Source organism: Chanodichthys erythropterus, chromosome 20, assembly GCF_024489055.1.
Source record: "Chanodichthys erythropterus isolate Z2021 chromosome 20, ASM2448905v1, whole genome shotgun sequence".
NCBI lineage: Eukaryota > Metazoa > Chordata > Actinopteri > Cypriniformes > Xenocyprididae > Chanodichthys > Chanodichthys erythropterus.
Window position 1 is genome coordinate 27,371,693 of NC_090240.1, and position 15,221 is coordinate 27,386,913.

A 15,221-nucleotide genomic window follows, 5' to 3' on the forward strand; every position below is an offset into this window, starting at 1 on the left:
TCATACTATTATTTGCAGTATTAGGGGTGTTCACGCGGTGGGCAGACACTCTAACCCGCTTTTTTGTCCTATTTTTTTGTATTGTAAGAGCATATTTATTAAAAATAAGCATATGTTTGTGTGGTAAATTAAAACATACGTTACCGTTGACGTGTTATTTTTTTCAACAACAACGTCACTGCACCCTCATATTTTGTGGTCTGATAATGGTTTATTCCCCGCAGAAATTAAATTCGCTCAGTGTTCATGAAAATTAAGCTACTCTCACTTTTTGTCTCAAAGACATTTAAGCTATGAATTAAATTCATGCGCTACAATCTAGTTTAATTTCTCTACTTTGGGAACGCTGCAGTGTCGCTTCTGAGGTGAGTGCTAAATATATGAATGAATTATACACAACAAGACTGAATGTCAGTTTACGTTGGTCAAATGATAATGATTATTGCGTATGGAGTATTCAAAATTAAAAATGACAGCTTCAGAAGTAAGCTGCAATACGATATAATCGCTCACAGTTCGTTTAAAATTATTATTGAACACATTCAAATGTTATTCATAACGTTAATTCTTATCAGTGTAACTTATATGTATCAGGATATTTGTTCAAGCGGTTCGTTTGAACTGGTTCACAAATGTCTGAATGATTCGTGTAAAGTCTTTCAGCGAAGTGCTAGAAATTAATTTTAATATTGTTTAATGTAAATACAGGTGATATTTGTGTTCTTGACGACTATGAACTGAGATATATTAGTATAATTTATGAGCCACTCCGGGATGCCAGGGACCGCGTGATGACGTAAATTTCCTTTGGAATGAACTGTTCTAAAGAACCGATTCGCGAAAAGGAGTCATCCTTCCTGTCCCTAAGAATCAATTGTGGGTGATGAGCACTTTTGACTGCAGGATGTCAGTGTTGCAGCCGAACAAGGCTTTGAAAATTAATGTGAAGTCTTGTAAAAAGTGGAGCCCAAGGGCGAATCCTGGAGTGAAGGTTTACCACACACATATTCTCTGAGTGATTTAACCTTGACTGCACAGCAGTAGTGCTTTCTATTTATTTCACGTTAGTGTTTTTCCTTTGCACTATTTTTGTATTTAAGTGACGGCTCTGGGTGGATAGAGCATATTTTGTTAATAAGGAAACTTGACCCGAGGCCAAGATGATATGTTCTAGTTTTTTTCCCCCTTGAACCGTTCATCTACGCTTCAGTTGCCCATTTTACTGAATACAAACTCGTTTAGAGAATTTTTTTTGGATGTCATAGAGGAAAATAAATAATGCCTTAATAGTTTTATTTATTTTTTTTACAGTTATTTCCCCTCTTTTATACAAATATGTGTACTAATGTACTATAATATATGTATATGTGTGTGTAAATATTATATATATTAATTAATTATATCTCCATTATGTTTTTTTTTACACTTTTAAAAACCTTATTCGTCAATGACCCATATATGTATGGGTCATTGACGAATAAGGTTTTTAAAAGTGTAAAAAAACATAATGGAGATATAATTAATATTAATAAGTTTTATTAAGTGTTAACAGTGAAATTATGTGGTTTTTATAATCAATTAACACCGCTTTTGTCATTTTTTTTTTACAAGATGGATAAAATTTGTCACCAAAAAAGTCATTCGGTTTAACCAAAATTTTGGTTTTACCAAATGACTCTGTTTGTTATACCGAATGACAATATTTTCAAACAATGCTAACGTGCTGTTAACTAGCTAGCTAGTTAGTTAGCTTGCTATCTAGCTAGCAAAAGAACAATCAAACATTTTATATATAGTACAAGTTTTAAAAATATTACATTTTCAATGTTTTATAGCAGTTGTACCGAATGACCTGATGTTTCGGGACGTGTGTGAGCAAGTGAAAACATGATTTTTTCTAATAGTTAAAAGAGAGTTAGTTACATTAGTTTATGACTATGTGGTCCTTTGCAGGCGTCTGAATGATGTCACATCCTGTCACAAGATACTGACTGCATGACTTGATCCAAAATGGTCGCTTTAAATTGGTTACTCTGAATGACATCAATGAAATTCATTTTTTCTGACATTATTTCTCATAACAAAGCAACGACTTCTACACATAATTTTAATACCATTTTGCACTATGTTGATATATGATGTTATAAAATCATGCCAGAATATAAAATCTATACATTCATTACATTTTAAGATATTTTAATCACAAATGAAGTGGCTGTATTGGCCTTTGGACGTTAAACCGAATGACCTTTTGACATTTCAAAATCTTTAAAATACCTTTATATATTGGCCTTGTTTGGAAGAACGTGCTTGTGTGTGTGTGCATATCTTTAGTCTCCAAGCCAAGTGAAACAGATCAAATAAGATCATATAATACTGGCATTGTTTTGTTTTAATGTACACATATAGGCTCCTTCTCTTTATGTTGTTCTGACCTGATTCCACAGCAAAGGAAATTGAAAAGGGATTAGTTTAAGCTCAGAGTATGTTTTTGTTATTCCCTGTTAGTTGATAGCCTGGGCGTTATTATCATGTTGACCTTTTTGGACACGATAAGTCCTAAAACATATAAACAAACATGAACAGCTATTCTATGTCATGTCTGTGTATTCTTGCACTAGTGCCACTTTTCTTTGTGGTATTATGACTAAAGTGTTCATTTAAGATGTTATCCAATTTTAGAAAGATGTAAATTCCTTCACAGTCTGCAATTTTTTGTTTGTTTCTGCATTGTTCATGTGCAAGTGATTTGAGTGCTTAAAAAAAAAGCCCTACTAGGTAGTGCACATGCAGTGAATGGCATACTTTTGAAGGGCATGTTCTCTCAATTGTGCGCTAGATGCAGCGGAACGCAGAAATTGAAGTATATCCAGGCATAAGAAGTATTTAAATGGAGTAAAGACCCTCAGCACCCCATATGTGGCAAAAAATTGTCCACTCTTTAGTTGAGTATTAGTGCTGATGTCAGTTCTGAAATCATCCTCCACAGTGTTGGGAAATGTGGGATCTGTCTGGATGTCATAACACAGTCCGAGTCCATGACTTCATGGTCTCCTCTATCTCTTCTGGTTGTGTTTTGTGAATTTCCAGGATGACTGCTGCTCCGTGCCGCAAGTCAAATTCCAATGTAGGAATTTAGTCAGTGGTGAGTAGATGTCTACTCTGTAGGGGAACTGTTACTGTTAAGTAAAGATTAAGATGTATGTAGTCTGTGTATTCTCTGTATTTCTCAAACCACACACTCTTTCTCACACACACACACACACACACACACACACACACACACACACACACACACACACACACACACACACACACACACACACACACACACACACACACACACACACAACCACAGACTAGCCACTGGGTCCTAAGCCAGTTAGTTTGCAAACCATGTGAAGCACCACAGTCTCTCTCTCAGTGATAGTTGACAGTCTGACTGCCTCAAGGCTCCAGTGAATATAAAATGATCATATGCTCAGCAGAGTTGAGAGGATTAGACCAAGCATCTGAGACATTTTGGGTTCTTAGAGTGGTCTCATAAAATTTCCTAAAACCCTAAATGTTTCTGATCATTTTAATAAATCTGGGTGATTTCTTCATTTTGGAAAAGTGTTTAAATATTTTGAATAGGTTGTGTCGACGTATAAATAAGAGGTCTAGATGATTTCACAGTAGCTGATTGGTTGTTAACAAGACATAAACACACAATAGCCACTGCAGAATATGATGCTGACTGTGACACTGTTCCCTTTGACCCATATAATGTTTCATGTGTTCTGTGTTTTCTGTGGCCTAAATGAAATCAGCTTGTATTTTTTTTGGCATTCACCATTAATTACACATGATGTTTTTGTATAATACTTTTACTCATTGTATAATATTTTTACTCCTCTCATGGAATAGAATATAGACATCTTGAACCAATGTTTTTTTTACCTCTCCTATAAGCTTGCTGTATGAAACTTACAGTGACACAGCATGTGATTCATTTCTCTCAGTCTTTTTGACCACAACCCCTGTATTAAGTTTATTATGGACTTCAGAAATGGTTGCTAATGTAAATCAACAAATGTTTGCAACCTATATTTAACTTCTAGTGTGTATACTTGTCTATTGTTGACTTTTATAATAAAGTGCTTGTGTTTTTCTTCATTTGTAAATCAGATGAAAGCATCTGCTAAATTAATAAATTTAAATATTTTATTTTATTTAGAGAAAAACATCCCTACATCATATTTACACAGTAATAGCACTGAAATTACAGAAATATGAAATTCTGGCATGCTCAACAAATATGATCAACCATACAAACAGTTAGAGGTTCCATCGAACGTTTTTTTTTTTACAAGATGTAATATAAGTCTAAGGTGTCCCCTGAAAGTGTCTGTGAAGTTTCAGCTCAAAATACCCCATAGTTGTTTTTTTTAATAAATTTTTTTAACTGCCTATTTTGGGGCATCATTAAATATAAGCCAATGTATGCTGCGCGGCCCCTTTAAATCTCGTGCTCTCCGCCCACGGGGCTCGCGCTTGCATTAAACAGTGCATAAACAAAGTTTACACAGCTAATATAACCCTCAAATGGATCTTTAGTGTTCGTCATGTATGTAGCATACATGCGTTGGATATGTGAGTATTGTATTTATTTGGTTGTTTACATTTGATTCTGAATGAATTTAAGGCTGTGCTCCGTGGCTAATGGCTAATGCTACACTGTTGGAGAGATTTATAAAGAATGAAGTTGTGTTAATGAATTATACAGACTGCAAGTGTTTAATAATGAAAATAGCGACGGCTCTTGTCTCCGTGAATACAGTAAGAAACAATGATAACTTTAACCACATTTAACAGTACATTAGCAACATGCTAACGAAACATTTAGAAAGACAATTTACAAATATCACTAAAAATATCATGATATCATGGATCATGTCACTTATTATTGCTCCATCTGCCATTTTTTGCTATTCTTGCTTGCTTACCTAGTCTGATGATTCAGCTGTGCTGCTCCAGACGTTACTGGCTGCCCTTGTCTAATGCCTTTCATAATGTTGGGAACATGAGCTGGCATATGCAAATATTGGGGGCGTACATATAAATGATCCCGACTGTTATGTAACAGTCGGTGTTATGTTGAGATTCGCCTGTTCTTCGGAAATCTTTTAAACAAATTTGATTTATATAAGAAGGAGGAAACAATGGAGTTTGAGACTCACTGTATGTCATTTTCATGTACTGAACTCTTGTTATTTAACTATGCCAAGATAAATTCAATTTTTAATTCTAGGGCACCTTTAAAGTCTGTTATTTTTATCTCTTTTATCGCTTTTGACCCATAAGAAGTTTGCCACATCAACCGCCCACATGCATTTACTAAATACAGCTTCCTCAAGTTTGGACTTAAGAACGTGATCAAGCTTTTCCCTTTTCCTCACACACTCTTCTAAATCTCCAGTTTTTTTTTCTCTCTGAGGAATGTGAGTTGGCTCTTTCCAACCTCTCCCTAGAAAGTGCCCTCCCAAGATAAACAGCGCTAGTCCAGCCAGCCCTCCGCCCTTCCCAGAGGGCTGTGTTTCCCTCCAGCACGTGAGCGAGTGGATTTGGCCTCCTTCCCTGTATGGCACTGCGACTGAGTTCACTAACCTCTGGCCTGATCTCCCTTTCTCCATGCATTGATTGGCTCAGGTGCTCTTGTTTTTTGCGTAACCTCTCCTAATCTATGGTATTGACTTGGTTGGCCTCTATAGCAAACAGTTTAACCTTTTCTTAGTGTGTGCGTGTGTTGAAGCAGGTGCTATTTCAGGCAATCCTTTCATTGCCGCCCACTTATAACCGGCCTACACAGAATTCAGTACTCTCCATATTTCTGCATAAATTGGAAATTACCCTTCCATTCTGCAGAATTTCATGCAAAAAATTGCACAGATTCCGTAAGAACCTGCTTTTAACGCTGCTTTTGAATTCAGAGGGAATTGGACTGGTATCTGTCTCTATTCTAGCCTCTGATAAAGAATGTAACCCACATGCAAATTTGAACCGCTTATTCAAATGCAGCTAAATATGTAAACAGCTTGTTATGGTAGGTGACCTCACTTTGGTTTTATTGAGTCAGATTCATCACTGTTTGTTTAATCAGTAGATCAGGCATGTTCATGTACACGTTCACGGTGTATTTGTGATGATTTAGTGGTGTGAAAGCCCGTTTGGACATGTCTGTCTGTAATATGAGTTGTAAAAGGAGATGTTCGTATTTGACCCTTTGAATATGTGTGTGTGTGTGTGTGTGTCTCGCTCAGAGCCTACAGCATGGTCTGTGATCTTCAGAATGAAAGATGGGCAGCAGTAGTAATCCTGCACTGCTTCATAATCCTCCTTTTCAAAGACACTGCCATTCTTCAGCAGCTCAGATGAGCACCCAAACAGATCAGTGCTGACAGCATTACCAATGTGGCACACAGGGCAGCCAGGCTCTTAGACATTAGCGTTGATCCTGCAGCGTAAGCAGCATCAATGTAAACACTTCAGAAACTTGGGAAGGGGGGAAGTTACGACGTGAAGGTGAAAGATCAGAGGTCTTCTGCATGGAGTTCGAAGATATGTATAGATGTAGAAAAGGAAATCTGATGACAGATGTTAGAAGAACTCAATGTTCATTTACTTTGATGTTATGAAAGTGCTGCATTCAAATAATAATTACATAATGTGATAAACTAGTCTAGCCCATGTCAGCAATTCAGACTAGAGTTTGATTAATGTGAAGGACTCTGAATACCATTTATATGCACACCCTATATTTAAACTATATAATAAATAAATATGATTAAGTAATCAAATTATTGGTGTTACTTAAAACACAGTCCGCTGTTTTAGTGCATTTGATGTTGTTTTTTTTTTTTTTTTTTTTTATCAATTTAATTTTAAAGAAATAGTTCACCCAAAATGAAAATTCAGTGCTCAACGCTAAGGATTTTTTTCTACTGTCCCGGTCGGGCCACTACAAAAAACTAATAAAAGTAAAAGACAAGAGGGCTTATAAAATAATGGGCCTATAAAATAAGCATAGGTATTGTTTTTGTTGTCTTTTTTACATTTAACCTCAATAAATAGGGTTATGACACCAAAAGCTACTAGAAAAACTCGCTTGTTTTTTAAATATTGTTAGACAAATAAACTAATTAATAAAATGGTAACAAATATTAAAATTACGAGTAATGGCACAAATAAATATAACAGAAACATATAAATAAAAAGTAAATTTTGCTTTTCAAGTTTTTCATGTAGGTTTAAACAGGAGATTTTCAGGTACAGAAATTGTAATATCTATATATAACTATAGATTAAACTTTTTTAATCAGTCGAGAGCAGTTATGCATAAATAATGTTTTGGAATGTCGAAAATATAAAACATTAAATACTGTTATTTGAAATTTAAAAAATGAAGACACTTTAAATGTGAAATTAAACCCGCCAGTAGGTGGCAGCGAACCATTGTTAATGAGCGAATCATTGAGATTCAACCGATTCATTAAACCGGGTGATTCATTCAGGAAGTGTTGCTCAGAGACGCAAAACAATTATGTGGACTTTGGAACTATTTTCGTTGGCGAAATACAGCAAAACAGACGATTTAGTTCTTGTTCATTAAACTGTACGCTGAATAAAATCAATATCACATTTGTAATTATGCTAATATTTGGAGAAAAACAGCGCTCTTTGTGTAATATTGGTTAACTATATTAAATGATAGCTATAAATATAACATTATATATACAGGGGCCCTTATCTTGAGTTCTGGTGCATTCTTAACGTATTTTAATAGACTAAATCACGCAGTGAAAGCATGCAATCCAATAGCACGCGCAGTAGTCTAACCTGCTAGACGTAGTGTACGCGTGCACTCAATGGGTGTGTTTTTGTTTGTTTTTTGTAAAGTGAGGGACATAATCGATAATGTCAGATCGTTAAATCAACAATTACGATATCATAGATGATATATATCGCACATATATGTATATATTGGCCCGATCGGGCAAGTTACCATTCCGTCTACTGTCCCGAGCATCGTTCACACTGGCCCCGGGCCATCGGGCAGTCCTTATTGTCGAGCCCTGAAATTATCCCATGATTTATTCACCCTCAAGCCATCCTATAGGTGAATATGACTTTCTTCTTTCAGCTGAACACAATCAGAGATATTAAATAATATCCTGGCTCGTCCAAGCTTTGTAATGACATTAAACAGCGCCCAAGCTTTTGAAGCTCCAAAAAGCGCATCCATATTGGATCATTTTCATTTTTTGGTGTACTATTTCCTTTTAATTTTTTTTCTAGTTTTATGTATTTTACATTGATGATAACAGAGACCGAAATTAGGACTTCTGATATACAAACCATTAACAAAGTAGCGCTTGCTTACCATTTTGAATATCGATCACGCTGATTACTTTATTCATTCCAGTCGGCTCATGTTATTATGAAAATATTCACACATTGGAACGCTCAGGTAAAATTAGAACAGCCTTCTGTCTATGCTGTCTGACTTTTTTTGCTCGCTTTCATCACTTTTGCTTTTATTCTTGTGCACTGACTTGTTCTCTCTCTGTTGATTCAACATGCTCAATCAGCCAAAAAGCCCCAATGGGGTCTGTCTAGTCCTGTGAACACACCGCAAAAACTGGCCTGGCCAACTTTTAGAAATGAAATAATCCATGTAAAAATGTGCATTTAAAATTATAGAATTATATAATTGAAACTATAATTAATTATAATTTAAATAAATTTAATTGTAAATATAATATATTATATATATATATATATATATATATATATATATATATATATATATATATATATATATATATATATATATATATATATATATATATATATATATATGGGTCAATGACGTGACGCTCATTTTTTTGTGTCCTTATAGTTTTAGTTAAATTAAAAGGGTAAAAATTGCAAAATAAACTAACAAATTACTTACATACATTCTCTTTTTTGAGGACCAAGTTTAAAATTTCTGGTTTTAATCAATTTTGAGAGAATATTTGGGGATTGATTGCAAAAATGTCAATGTGGTGTAACCGTAAAAACTTAGTATCAAATAATTGATCTTGTTTAAAAAAGGTGAAATTCTCAATAAAACACCATATAAGGTAGTTTGGCATAATCTTACATTAGAACAATTTAATAGTAAATAAAAATAAGTTTAACACCATTGTTCTGAATATTATAAATAATTTGGGGAATCATTGGAGTCAAGTCAAATTCCTGAAGTGTCAAGGTGGTGTAACCACCATTCAAGGAGCCATTTTGTTAATATTGTGCAAGAAAACCATGTGACAGGAAATTATATCACAAAGAGGGACCCCTGGTGACACTAAATGCTGCATGCAAAGGTTAGTAACTGTCTTTAAAATATGAGATAATTTGACATTTTTAGGGTATGGTCAGGTATTCTTAGGTGTACATGTCAAATGGTATGACCCCATGAATACATTGATAATTCATCATTATTATAAAAATGTGTATTGACTTTTTAACTTACAGTTGAAATATTTCCACCAAGGCCATGTGCTTACATAGGTGTCCATGATAATACCTGTCAAATTTGATTTTAAATTGAAATGTCAAGTGGTGTAACCGGTTACACCATTTGACTACTATTACAAGCCTTTCTGTTAGGGGCAAATTTAGTCAAAATCCCTAGTTTATATTGCTGATTAAAGATGTAATATAAACTAAACTACTATTTGGAACTATTTTCAAATGTTCAATGTTTTATTTTTTGAGAAAGTGGTGCTTTATCCACAACTTTATTATTAAAGCTCTGTAATTCAGTAAAATAATATATAATTATGTTGTACAACATTAATGTTTAACATTGAAATGTTTAGCTTCAATATTTCTATTCCATTCACTTAAAAATGTAAGCAATATAAAATCATGGAGTGATTGCTAATGAAAGACAAGTGCGTCAAGCGTATCGTCAACAGCTTTTATTATGCCGCAGTCACTGCTTCTGCTTCTTCAGGTCAAGCGTATGTGATGTAAAGCAGCTCTGTTTTAAAATATTAGACACATTTGTGTGTTCAAATTTGTTATAATGCTACTCTGTGCGTTCACTCGGCAGCTGCCATGAGACACTTGTTGCACACTGCAGTCAACTAGATCCATATTAGGCATGGTAAAACATGGTACTAACAGTAAATCAAGAAAACAAGATTTAAACAATAAGACTAAACGTGTTTAGCTATATAATATGATTAGATTTCTGTCGACAAATGTATCCAAACAGTTGCTCAACTGTCTAATAAAACACATAATATATTAAAGCGTCTTTGGTGTTTCTGTGGTTTCGACAAAATAAAACCGGAAACCGAGATTAACGCGGGTATCATGTCATTGTTAGGCAACGCACGGACATGGCTCGTGTCCTGGTTATTATTTCTCTAGGTTTAAACATTCTTGGAAACATCTGGCATAATATAAGTACACAAGTCAACAAAATATATAAAATTGTCCAAGTGGTTTTTTGATATTTGAATCCAAAAGTCTTACATATTGTGCATTTAACCAAAGACTACAATTTACATCTATAAAATACAATTCATTAAATTTCTAATATTTTATAATTAAAACGACATAACAGAGCCCCTCTTGCCCCAATAGATAAATTGATATAGTTTCAAGCAAGGAAACAGTGGCTCATCACAGAGCACCAGTGAATTCTGATCCTGCTATCAGATATTTTTTTCTTAAGAAATCATCACTTTGATGATTTCTTGTTATCAGATATTGTTCCTTAAAGGGTTAGTTCACCCAAAAATGAAATTTCTGTCATTTATTACTCAATCTCATGTCGTCCCATACATGTAAGACCTTTGTTCATCTTCAGAACACAAATTAAGATATTTTTGATGAAATCTGAGAGGTTTTTTTTAATCTCCCATAGAAAGCAACGAAATGGCCACATTCAAGGTCCAGAAAGGTTGTAGAGCCATTGTTAAAACAGTCAACGTGACTGCAGTGTTTCAACCTGCAATGTTATGAAGAGATGAGAATACTTTTTGTGCGCAAAAACAAAATGAAAATTATGACTATAAACAATCTCTTCCCGTCATTATCCTCACACAGGTGACACAGTAACACAGTGAAGCCTTCCTTCTTTATGTCTGAATGCCAGCTCAGTATTGGCCAAAGCTGATCACGTGATCAGCACAGCGCATGCGTGTGAGACTGACACAGGGCCCGGCCAATAATGAGCCAGTGTTCTGACGTAAAACCTGGAGTTTCTGCACTGTGTTTACCATGTCAACAGCATAGGAGAATGACAGGGAAGAGACAAAATAGTTTAATAAAGATGCTATTTTTGTTTTGTTTTTGCACAAAAAATGTATTCTTGTCTCTTCATAATAAGGTTGAACCATTAAGATTAAGGTTGATCCTTAAGTCACTGCAGTCACGTCGACTGTTTTAACAGTGTCTTTAGTACCTTTCTGGACCTTGAAAGGGGTAATTTCGTTGCTTTATATGGGAGATAAAATTATCTTAATTTGTGTTCTGAAGATGAACGAAGGTCTTGTGGGTGTGAAATGACAAGAGGGTGAGTAATTAATAACAGAAATTTCATTTTTGGGTGAACTAACCCTTTAATTGTAAAATATATGAGACATGATTTCACTGTTCATTACTATGATTATTTCTTGTTGTCAGATGTTGTTTTTCATCACTAAAACCACTTAACTTAACTTGCTGACTGTCATGCTTGATTTTCAGTGTCAATTTCTTCAACAAACAATGGCCTTTGGCTGTAGAAGTAACATGGTCAGGTGGTGTAACTGGTTTGTGTCAATTGGCGTAACCAGTATTTTTCATAAAACATATAATTATTTACAGAAAAATTAATGTGGAATATAATGTAATCATCTAGTTTAGTGTGATAACATGATTTTAAACAATTTTAAAATAATTTGTCAAAGATTATTTAGAAAACAAATGTGTTTTCAGCATGTGTCCCACCAATTATTGCAAAAACACGTTAAAATTTAAATTTAGAGATAACTCTAATAAAATTATTTTTCATTTGATATTTTAAATTGAAGTATATATTTCTATAAGTGAGCTTACATGCCATCTATGTGGATAACATATTTAATATTTCTCATTCTTTGGCGGTTACACCATTTGACATTTTTAGGTACATTCATTCTTAACTTTAGTTAAAAATTGTGCTAATGTAATTTTTATCAACATAAAATCAACTTGGACACAATATATACATTTTAACGTACCTGATGCATGCTTTTAAAACAGGTTTTTAAAATATTTTTTAATTTCTCATCTTGCCGCACCATATTTGTCACTGACCCATATATATATATATATATATATATATATATATAAAGATATATATATAATATGTATACCAAATCCAATCCATATCAATCTTAATAACTACTATTAATATTGTTTTTAATCATTTACACTTATAATATTTCACTTATAAATGATTAAAAACAATATTAATAGTAGTTATTAAGATTGATATGGATTGGAATTGGTAAAATGTGCTTGGGAAAAAAAAAATTGATCAGAAAATCATCTTGCCTAATAATTCTGCACACAGTTTCAAATTTATTATATATGTAGTGCAGGGTAAGTGTTGAAAAATTCCTTGTTGCTTCTTATCATCATCTTTATCACATTATCACTGTGTTTTCAGTCAATGTAATCATTGTTTATTGACAGTAAAATGTTGCAACATCTTGAATTTAGCCTCCTTTATTTTCACAAGCCAGGGGTGCACATCTGTGTCGCAAATGTGACAAGCAACTCAGTGTGTAGTAGATATACTTCAGATACCTGTATAGACAGTGTTTACACACACTGCTTATTAATCATCAGTCTAAGATTTTATCGATTAAAATTATGCACAACAATTCATTGTCAATCTGTCATTATTACCCCTATATTTCAGACTTTTGGTAGCATCTGCCCGATTCACTTCCCTCAAAACACACAGCAGCCATTCCCATAGAGATCTGTTACCATAGCCACAGGCACACATTCTGTGGGTATTGTGTTTATGGTGGGACTCAGGTATGCCCCCTTGGCATGAGGGTGTGGGTTTCAAAGGCAGCCAAATGGAGAGGGATGGGGTAAGAGTACACACCTGGACATGACTGAATGAATAGACCCAGAGATGAAGAGCTATTATGGTCAAACTTGTTTGTTTGTTGTGCAGCTGGATGGCAGATGTTATCTGTTTCCAGGAGAACATTCACCTTCACACAATGGTGGTCTGCCAAACCACACTTCATTCAACCACTCCTTAAATAATCCGGTTTATCCTACTTAAGATGGAGAGGTGGAGTCTTCAAAGTGAGTTTGAGGTGTCTAACACTGGTGTGTCAGTGAAAATAAAGTGTTGTTTCACAACTTTCATTCTTTTCTGTCCCTCTGAGTTGGATACAGTCCACTCCCTGCTCTTACGGGATTTTACGGGATGAACTTGTTTTTTGAGGGCGACGCTAAAACCAGACTCATATTCTGAGAGCCGAGAAACCACAAATTCTTCTTAGCAGTCTGCTTCCAAGAACAGAAACAGTCATACTAGATGATTCTCTCCAGTCTTTCTCAGGTAATTCCTTCCTGAAATTGTCCAACTGGATGATGGGATATCCTTATGACCACTACTGCTTGTCTTTCTGTTTTCTGAAGAGCTCTGTTTACTTTGATCAAGCCGACGGGACACTCTTGTATCACTTCCTCTTGTAGTCTAGGTGGAATGTGGGAAAAGATTATTAAGAGGTGTTTTGGGAAATGACTGCCACAAATATCCATCCAGGAGGTGAACTCCAGTCGGAAGCAAAAGCTCCAATCGGAAACCACTCGAGACCAAGAATAGGCAAAGGATTTGTGGTGGAAATATGGTAGAAATATGGTGGTGCATGATTTAATTCATTTGGTCATTTGTCCGTAGGGAAGTGTTGTGCTTCCTGCTTGTATTTCTCCAGCCCTGCTCTTCCTAAGAGTTGGCTGGGAGGAGCTATGTGGGGAAGAGGGAGGAGGAGAACTATTTGAGTTGCCATCTCAGTTGCGCTCACACACACAGACTTGAACACACATTCACTGGAGCACTGACTCTCTGCTGAGCTCCGTTCTTCAAAAGGCTCTGCAGTTTGAGAGCTTCATCCTGCTCTTGGAAAACACTTGTCCCGGTAAGTTAAGCAGCCTGTAACAGAGATGGTCCAATAATCTATATACAAATGGATTTGTTAAATTCTTTCTGAAGTTAGTATGTGTTGAACTCTGGCTTTGTATTAGTTGTCTTCTTTTTATCTCTCGGTCTTCTTAAGATACTTTATTATCATTAATTGTATTGGCAATAACAGTGAAACTCATGTATAAGTCATGCCCTCTCATTTCATCATTCATTTATGAAGGATGTGAGTCTCTAATGAGTCTAATTTGAGTGTGCTTTGACTGGACTGATTACCTAGTAGGACGTAATGGTTGTTTATATGGGATCAGTAAGAATCGTGTGAGTGTAGGGTGATTGAGTTCAGGTTTTAGGCAAATAAAATACAGATAAACTCCTTGTATTTTCCCATCCCATTAAGGCTTTTATTATATTCGTTAAAACACTGGATGACTGTCGTTTTGCATTTATGAGCGCAGTTATTAGATTGTGTTGGTTTTTGTGGGTGTTAAATGTTGTTTTGTGCCATTGTTAGGCATGTGCCAATATTAACATTCTGGCTGATATTTATTTATTATAATAGCTGATATTTGGCTGAATATTATATGATATTAAAGTTTTTTTTCTTTGTTTTTTTGTTGTTGTTGTTTTCTTACTATTTGTACTATTTTGTCTAAATTAATATATATGAAAAATGGATATTGAACATTATAATCTACAAATAATTTAATGTTATGGCTAATGGCTGATATTAAAGTCTATACTACTTTGTTAAAAAATAAAATAAAACACTAAAAAACAAGTGAATTTAGGCATCACAGCATTCTAATGTACAGTATAAAAATGGACGTGTTTTGAGATTTGCTACAGATTACATTTAAGTGTTAAATTATTAGTGATTTTAAAAATGAACTTTAAGTGAGCTTTAGATGGCAGCAAAGGCAATCTAACTGTAAAAATAGAAGATGAGCATGCAAAATTACATATCAAGTATTGAACAATTTCG

At 34.6% G+C, this 15,221-nt stretch overlaps 1 protein-coding gene across 3 annotated transcripts in view; it reads left to right on the forward strand.

Moving 5' to 3' along the window:
* Nucleotides 1-268: 268 nt before the first annotated feature.
* The window catches only part of wu:fa11c10 (protein FAM110A), a 45,607-nt gene continuing 30,654 nt past the window's right edge, over nucleotides 269-15,221 (forward strand). The window contains exon 1 of one of the 3 annotated variants that reach the window (XM_067371038.1): nucleotides 269-365. The gene's annotated coding sequence lies outside the window, so the exon portion shown is untranslated. Of the gene's footprint in view, nucleotides 366-14,105; nucleotides 14,235-15,221 lie in introns of those variants that run through there. The other 2 variants (XM_067371037.1, XR_010892842.1) reach the window with 2 other exon arrangements.